Below are 8533 nucleotides of genomic sequence, written 5' to 3' on the forward strand. Positions count from 1 at the left end.
TCCTCAGTGCATAGGTTTTTTAAATATAATTTTTTATTTTTTAACTACAGTTGGCATACAATATTATATTAGTTTCAGGTATACAATATAGTGATTAGACATTTATATAATTTATGAAGTGATCATCCTGATAAATGTAGTACCCATCTGACACCACACATATGAGTCTGTATTATATCATTGACTATATTCCTTACGCTATACTTTACATCCCCCTATTTTGTAACTACCAATTGCATTTCTTTCTTTTTTCTTTTAATGCCTATAGCACCTGGTATTCCTAGGTGGTCTCCTATCCAAGTACTAACCAGGCCTGAACCTGCTTAGTTTCCAAGATTAGACAAAATTAGGCATGTTCAGGATGGCATGGCCATAGACCCAGTTTGTTTTTCTTAATCTCTTCCCCTACTTCACTCATCCTCTCAACCACCCCTTCACATCCGGCATCCATCAAAATATTCTCTGTATCTACGAATTTGTTTCTGTTTTGTTTTTTGGATAAATACCCAGAGGTGGAATTACTGGGCCCTTCTTGGTCTCTTGTTATAGCCTTTGTTTTAAAGTCTGTTTGTTCTGGTATAAGTATTGCTATCCAAGCTTTTTTTGTTTGTTTCCATTTTCATGAAATATCTTTTTCCATTCCTTTATTTTTAGTCCGTGCGTGTTTTCTGATCTGAAGTCTCATATAGACAGCATATGTAAAGGTCTTGTGTACTTATCCATTCAACCACCCTATGTCTTTTGGTTAGAGCATTTAATCCATTTACATTTAAAATAATGATTGATAAATACGTAGTTATTGCCATTTTATTATTCATATTTTTTATTTTCTTCTTCTTCTTCTTAAAAAAATCCCTTTAACATTTCCCATAATACTAGTTTGGTGGTAAACTCCTTTAGCTTTTTCTCATCTGGGATCCAGGTAATTCTTACACACAGTTAAGTTTGAGAGTGTCTCTTACATTCTGATTAACTCTTACTCTTATGTTTTTTGCAAAGCACTTTATTTATATTAGTATCATTAGTCAGTCAATGTGAATGAATATCTTTCATAAACATCCAGGAAATGCTTTCGATAACTCCAATTTGGATAGTGGATGTCATCAGGGAGAGAGCCCTTGGAAGGCAGCTGCAAACAATTGTCACTCCACTGCACTTACCATCAGAGTCAGGCCACTTTAGATTGGCCCATCACACTGTTCCATTTTTTGGTACTTAGTCATTTGTTACAATAAAAATTAAGTTACAAGGAAGGAACACTGTGACAGGATAATGGACTCCTGCTCAGAAGAGACCAGCCTGCCTCCAATTCATCATGGCATTTATAGTGCATTAGAAGACATGGCAGTGACAACATCATTCCTTTGGGGCAGGAAGATAAAACCAGATTGAGTGAGGAAGAGGGAATTTACTTCATGAACTTGGCAAGAGTGAAATAAAAATAGAATCCAAGGGTGGTTAAAATCGCCATGTTCGGCAAAGAACAAGGAAAAAGCTCACAATTTCTGAGACTAACATTCCAATACGTTAAAAAATTAGCTTATTTCACCTTGCATCACATGAGTAGTTTGAGGGTTAAAATAAAATGATTGCCTGAGGAATAACAGAGAGGCATGGAGAAAATGGGCAAAGTTAAGGCAATTTAAAATGATTAAAGCCCACAAAATATTTTGCAAATATAAAATCCTGGAGAGAAGCTTAACAATAATATTTGTCCAATGGACTGGGCCAAAGATATCTATATTCTCTAGGTATTTTAATTGGAGGCCTGAAGTATCATTATAAAATCATAAGAAATCCATGTCTGTGTTCTCATAAAAGTAAAAATGGTTGTTTGATGTTAGAAAGTAGTATTTTCAAATGTAGGAGCTAAAGGAATGTGGCGCTGGGCAGGCATGTCTGCCAATTTAGACTTGGGAACTTAATAACTTTATAGTATTTTTACTATTATACCCTACACTATATTAAGCCTGGGAAAATACGAGCAGGCACCAGGCAACTTAGTATAATGGGCACAATGTCTTAATTCTGAAATTTCTAAGGTAACATTTTTCTAAACTATAGTTTTTATTAAAGTAACATTATTTCAAAGATCTCAGATCTTTATTTATTTATTTATTTTGAGGAGGAATCAGTTTTCTCCTTAATAAAATCTTAAATTCACTTAAGAATCAATTTGAACAAAAACCTGTGTGGTCTCATTTTCTTTCCCTGTCAATCTGTGTTATTTCCAGGGTGAAAGGTAATTTTGACCATAAACATGGTTTCCATCACACATTTCTAATTTTAACCTATTTGTCTCTGTTTGATTTACATTGAGTCTAGAGCAAATTAACTATTGTGAGCTTTTATTGAAAATTAATTAGGTGGCTAAAGTGCCCATGGCAGACTCTGCCAGTACATGTTTCTCACTGGGTCGCCAGCCTTCTCCAGTTAAAACACCTAGCAACTTAAAAAAATCTATAAAATGAATGATATAATTAGTTCCAGAGTGGAACTCAATCTCTTTGAAATCAGATGCTTTCTTCTAGTGCTGAAGGGCCATGCTATAGCAAGCATTTTATGGTATCAGGGGATTTTCCTGGAGGTAAAGAGTAGCTCATTCTAGCTGAATCACCTCACATGACTTACAAAAGATGTCCTTGTGATACTCAATATAGCTGCATCTATGATCTGATTCCTAAGTCAAAGCAAGGAGAAATAGGAAAGCTGGGTTTATACTACTGTAAAGATAAAAATAATAATAATAATAATAAGCTACCCAAGTTGGAAAATTGTGTGTGTGTGTGTGTGTGTGTGTGTGTGTGTGTGAGAGAGAGAGAGAGAGAGAGAGAGAAAGAGAGAGAGAGAAAGAGACAGAGAGAGACAGAGACAGAGAGACAGAGACAGAGAAAGAGGACTTATACTTAGGAAAAGCCAGGATGTAAATGTGATTTATTGTAAATAGTTCCACCACATTAAAATGAGTTTTTATTTTCTATGTATGCTGCTTCAAAGAAGAGCTCTGTGGGCTCATAAAAATGCAGAGAACAAATAGGGGCCTCTAAGTCCAATTTATATGCCATGCCCACTGTGCACTGAGACACATATAATCTGTAAAATGTCAGCTTCAAAGTTCCACCGAGATCGGTGTTAACCCTGACCTCTGGCCTCGCCGCCTCTGGCTGGGCCTGCGTGCTTTCTTTACCAGCTGTTTTAGATAAATGTGTTCCATTTTTAAGAGATTGTCTCAGCGTTTTTTACATGAATAGTGGTTAATATTATTAACTCTCACTGGAGGAACCACCTTTTCTAAGAGGGCTTTACAGAGGAACCAATCATTTCATGCCCCATGCAGAGAGTCGGGGATTAATAAATATGTCACTGTACTAAAAATATTTAAACAACACTGGGAAAAAAGAACAAGGCACATAACAAAAGGAAAGCATATTAGTAGTGTTTCCTGTCAAAATACACAGAGGAAGCACTTTATTTGGACCATTTTCTCCATAAAGAGACATGGCGGGCCAAGATAAACACAGTGAAGGAATCTGGTTTATCCCACTTTGGAGATTGGAGACCATCAGCTCAACCAAAGTTATGAGACCAAAACCAGGTTTTCTCTCTTGAGGCAGCTAAGGAAAGCCATCAACAGAGGCAAAGCAGATAGGCTTAGTGGATCAATACTGCACAGTTAAGCAGTACGAAAAATTTCTTACAGGTTTAATGGAACAATTCCTTAATTAGGACCAATAAACAGAAAATTTAGAGCAACATATATAAAATTTTAGTGCAGAGGATTTACCCAACCAAGACTATAAACAGAGGTTCCAGTCAGAGTCTAGGGACGTTTCTCCATTTCAACAGAACAAAGTAAATCCTGAATCACTGTTTACTGAGTGTTTCCTGGATGTAACGTAGTTCTTGATGTGGAGTGAGTTTAAGACATAGAAAAAGTATAATTTCTACTAACCTAAAGCATTAACCTTCCAGGATCGAAAAGCCAGTCAAACTTCATAGGGATGAACGTTGATATCAGGAAGAGCAATTACAGATGGACTAAAATTGTGATAGAACCTGGAGCACATACAGTGAGCTTTACTGAGGGAGACATGCCCCCAAATCAACTCTGAACAGCAACAGATCAGACTCAGATTAGCAGCTAGGAAATGGAATGCTATGTGTTTGCCAAGGGAGACAGAGGGCAGAAAGGATACAAAAAAAAAAAAAAATAGATCAACTTTTGGTATGAAACATGCAGTGTGAACCTCCTAAAGACAGAGAAGTGGGCCAGGGGGACCAACTGAAATCACTCCTGGTCAACTTTTACCAGCTGTCTGTGTCCCTCATCTAGAAATTCTGCTAGTACCCATTTTGACAAGTCATGGAACTATGATTTGTGATACATTCAAAATTTAAGATGATGACAGAAAACATTACAAAACCCTGAAATTAACATAACACTTTCAAATCCATATGCATTTGAAATAAGATCCCAAATTCTCACCATTAAACTTTATGTACTAGGACAGTTTGGAATTTTTTCATATATAGAGACTGACATCATTTAGATTGGATAAGCCACAGTTAGCATCTTTTTTAACATGAAAAAATCTTCAAACTAGATAACACTGTCAAAAACCACTAAAGAAATTGTTTCAAAAGGGTAGATATGCCTACTCTAGGATATCATATTATTAGTAAATTAGGCACTCCCAAACATTACTCAAAAGTATTAACTCTATACCAAGTAAGAAAGTTGTTTTTGAAATTGATCCCATAGAATTGTCTCTTTTAAGTGGCTGCTTTCATGAACCAGCTAGTATTTATATATTATTATAAAGATAATACCCTAACTTACCCCACAAGGGTGTTTTGAGAATTAATTAATGTTTGCCAAGTCCTTTGAGCTCTATAGATGAAAGGTGGGTAGAAATGCTAAGTAGTATTATTATCTTCATCTGCATTTGAACTTGCCACTTATAAGACAATCTTTTATTTTTAAGATAATAAGCTCTCCTTTGGGGAGAAAAGACAAAGATTGCTTCATGTACAATCAAACTCTCACAAAGAGGACAGGTGTGATTATTAGGATTTGGCGTAAAGAATAGATTGAAGCGAATGGCAAACTTCAAAAGAATGTATTCCCAACTCCCAAGACCTCTCTCAGGAGTCACACAAGTGTCAAGTTCATCCTATGATTCCTGCTGAGATATGGTCAAATGTAAAAGCCAGGAATAGTGGGTATTTTTGTGTCAAATAACTAACAACCTCTTTGCTGCTAGGTATTCTTGAGATCCACAATTTGCTTACCGAAGAGAAAGATGCTCCCTTAATCTTGCCAAGAGGTTAAAGGACAATGTTGAGAAATTGCTTTGACTAAACCAGTTGGCTAAATTGGCTTGATTTAGGAATGGATTTTTCGCTGGGGCCCAACTCTAACTTTAATCCTGGTCAGTGCAGTGAGAATGGTTGCCTTAGATCTCCATGGGCCCATCCAAGAGTGTGTGGGACTCTAGTGAAGAAAGAGCAGTGCAAATCTCAAGAGCCTGAAGAACTCAAGAAGCCTTCTCCCTGTCCCTCTATAGAGTGTGCACTTCTCACAGGTAGGGGATAGGTCTTAGGTACAGAGCTGGTGAAGGAGGAACTGACGTTGCACTGATGATGAGTCAGGGGTGCCTGTCTATACCAAGAAGAAGATTGCCCCTAGAAATGTTCTTTGAAACTCCCTGGCAATTTATGAGTTAGTTCTTCTGTAGAGATAACCAGAGAAATTTTAAAATCGACTCAATCGAAAGGCTTGCCTAATCAATGATTTCCCTCTCAAAAACTGACATATATAATTGACAATCTTTTACCATCGTTTTTAAAAATCATTCTTCTGTGTCTTTACCTCTAAGATTGAACTTTTTCATGTAAAGTTAGTTGGAATTATTCTGGGATGTTAGCAAACAGGTTTTAGATTGACCACCTTATATCCAAAGGATAAACCATCAGAGTCTAACAGCTCCCTCAGGGAAGGAAAGGTGTCTTTTTCAGCTTATGTTCATCAGCATCCAGCATAATTTTGCATATAGCAGAGACAGGAAAGAAGGAAGGAAGGAAGGAAGGAAGGAAGGAAGGAAGGAAGGAAGGAAGGAAGGAAGGAAGGAAGGAAGGAAGGAAGCTGTTTGTATACAGGTTTAGCTCACTTTCAATAATTATACCTTGTATTCATTGAGCATTTACTGTGGGCCAGCTACCATCTAAGCACTGAGCATACACTATCTCATTAAGTCCTCCCAATAACCCCTTGAAATGGGCACTTCGTTTCACAATGAAGTTGAAATAAGCAATTCCATATTACAGAGGAGGACATTGAGGCTTAGGAAGTTTAGAAAGCTTGCCCAAATTTGCCTAACTAGAAAGTGGCAGAATCAGATTAGAAACCAGTGTGACTAGGCACCTTTATGTGAGAAGCAGTGAATTGAAATACCAAATTCTGTCTTCACCGTGCCCCTGAAACAGAGTGTGCAAAGAGGACACTGCAAAGCAGAGCATATTTTAATGCATCAGAATATTTGCTATGTACTAAAAAACAAACAAATAAACACAACTTTTTTTAAAAAAAGCTTTCGCCCTACAAATTAAGGACCTAATGGTTCTGAAAAGATCCAAATTCCACTGTGGGCAAGAGAAAAAGTTTGGCAACATGTGTTAAATTTTCTTTGAATGTTTTGACCCTATTGACCTATCTCAAACACATCTCTTATCCTCAGGCAGTTCTGAAAACTCAGTCCTGAAGTCCACCATATGCTTTCAAGTTTATCAGAATTACTCCTGATAATGAAGCAGATATATTCCAGCCTGTGCACAAATAACTTGGAGCACTGGCAGGCAATTAGATAGAAAAGAAACAGTTCGGCTATTAGGCAGTTAAGCTGCTTTTAGAACCCCTGCACAGAATATACAGAGCTCTTAAAAAATCACTTAAGTATCAACATGCTGTAGGAGTGGCAAACACTCAACAAAGTTTGTTTCTAGAAACTAAAAAAAGAATAAGCCTTATGGCTTTGTTTTTTAATCCATAAAGCTAAAAGAGATGATTTAAAAACAAAACAAAACATTTTCTCTCCTCCTCCAGGAGCACTACTTTAAACCATTTTTCTTTACTTTTTCTATTGGTCCAGTGCCCTGCTAGTTTGTCCTCATTCATCCAGCAGGGGTCACTCTTGCCCACCATACGTTTAAAAGGCTCCTTTGCCTGTCTACATTCTCTACCAACGCTTTTTTCTAAGGCCACAGAATGAAGAAATACCAGCAAAGACAACAGGACTGAGACACTGAGAAGAATCTGTTGATTTGGAGGTGGGATTGCAATATTGGAAAATGGATACCTTAATAATGATTCTGTGTATGAACAGAAAGCTTTAAATCTGTACTTATTCTCAGTTTCTCGGAAAAATTGGTCAGACCCTATTGCAAAATTATTACTCAGTGTCACTCTTGCTGTTAAACCTGAGTATGTACTGTCTCTTTTCTGTGTGTCTTTATGAAGCTGGGAAAATAGGGAAAGGGAGTCCAGCTGCATATCTTTCTATGTGTCCAGGCTATATTCTCAGGCAGACATTTCGTCCGTGTTGTTCAGCCAGGCCTTGGTGATGGCTCACACCTCGGTAGAGCAATGATGGTCCAACCCAGTGTGTCCTTAGTGACTCTAATCTCCGGTGGAAGTTAGTCTTTAGCTATAGCAGCCTCCTCCTTCAAGAACTCAAGCCAAGTTCACATGGGCTGTTTAGACCAGATACTAAGTCTGTGAGCATTTGAAAGGGATGCTGGGGAAAGGCATGGTCTTCCAGCCTCCGCACACTTCAGGGCCTTCTCCTGAGGCCATAGGCACAAACTAAGCAGGAAACAGCCTGACTCATGGCCAGGTTCTGTCACCGTGGAAGGCAGGAATGGGGTCCTGATCCTGAGGAAAATGGTCTGTTGAGGGTAGGGTTACATCAAAAAGACACACGAAAAACAAAGCATCCCTTTTGACTTCTCTAAGCTTCTCAGTGGCCGAACACGGATTGATATTTAAATCAAATATTTAAAAGACTCACTTTTATTTTGCTTTCTCTATATCACTTTCTTTTTTAATGTGTTAGACAAAAACAACAACAACAACAACAAAAAAAAACACTTTATTTCTTGGCGTAGTTTCATGTTCACAGCAAAACTGAGCAGCACATCCAGTTTCCATACATGCCCACCCCGCACTCACACAGCCTTCCCTGCCACTGTCAACATCCCCACCAGAGTGGCACATTTGCTACAATCAATGCACTTACATTAACATATCACTATTATCCAAAGTCCATAATTAACATTAGGGTTCACTTTTGGTGGTGTGCGTTCTATGGGTTTAGACAAATGTATACTGCCAGGTAGCCACCATTTTAGTATCATATGGAATAATTTTACTGCCCTAAAAATCCTCTGAGCCCCACCTAGTCATCTCTCCATCATTATTCCCTGGCAACCACTGATCTTCTTACTGTCTTCAAAGTTTTGCCTTGTCCAGAATGCT

At 37.8% G+C, this 8533-nt stretch overlaps 1 pseudogene; it reads right to left on the reverse strand.

The window, feature by feature from the left end:
* Window positions 1-259: 259 nt before the first annotated feature.
* On the reverse strand, window positions 260-378 carry LOC111735864 (annotated as a pseudogene).
* Between the last annotated feature and the right edge of the window lie 8155 nt (window positions 379-8533).

The sequence above is a fragment of the Pteropus vampyrus genome, unplaced genomic scaffold, assembly GCF_000151845.1.
Source record: "Pteropus vampyrus isolate Shadow unplaced genomic scaffold, Pvam_2.0 Scaffold15, whole genome shotgun sequence".
NCBI classification, from domain to species: domain Eukaryota; kingdom Metazoa; phylum Chordata; class Mammalia; order Chiroptera; family Pteropodidae; genus Pteropus; species Pteropus vampyrus.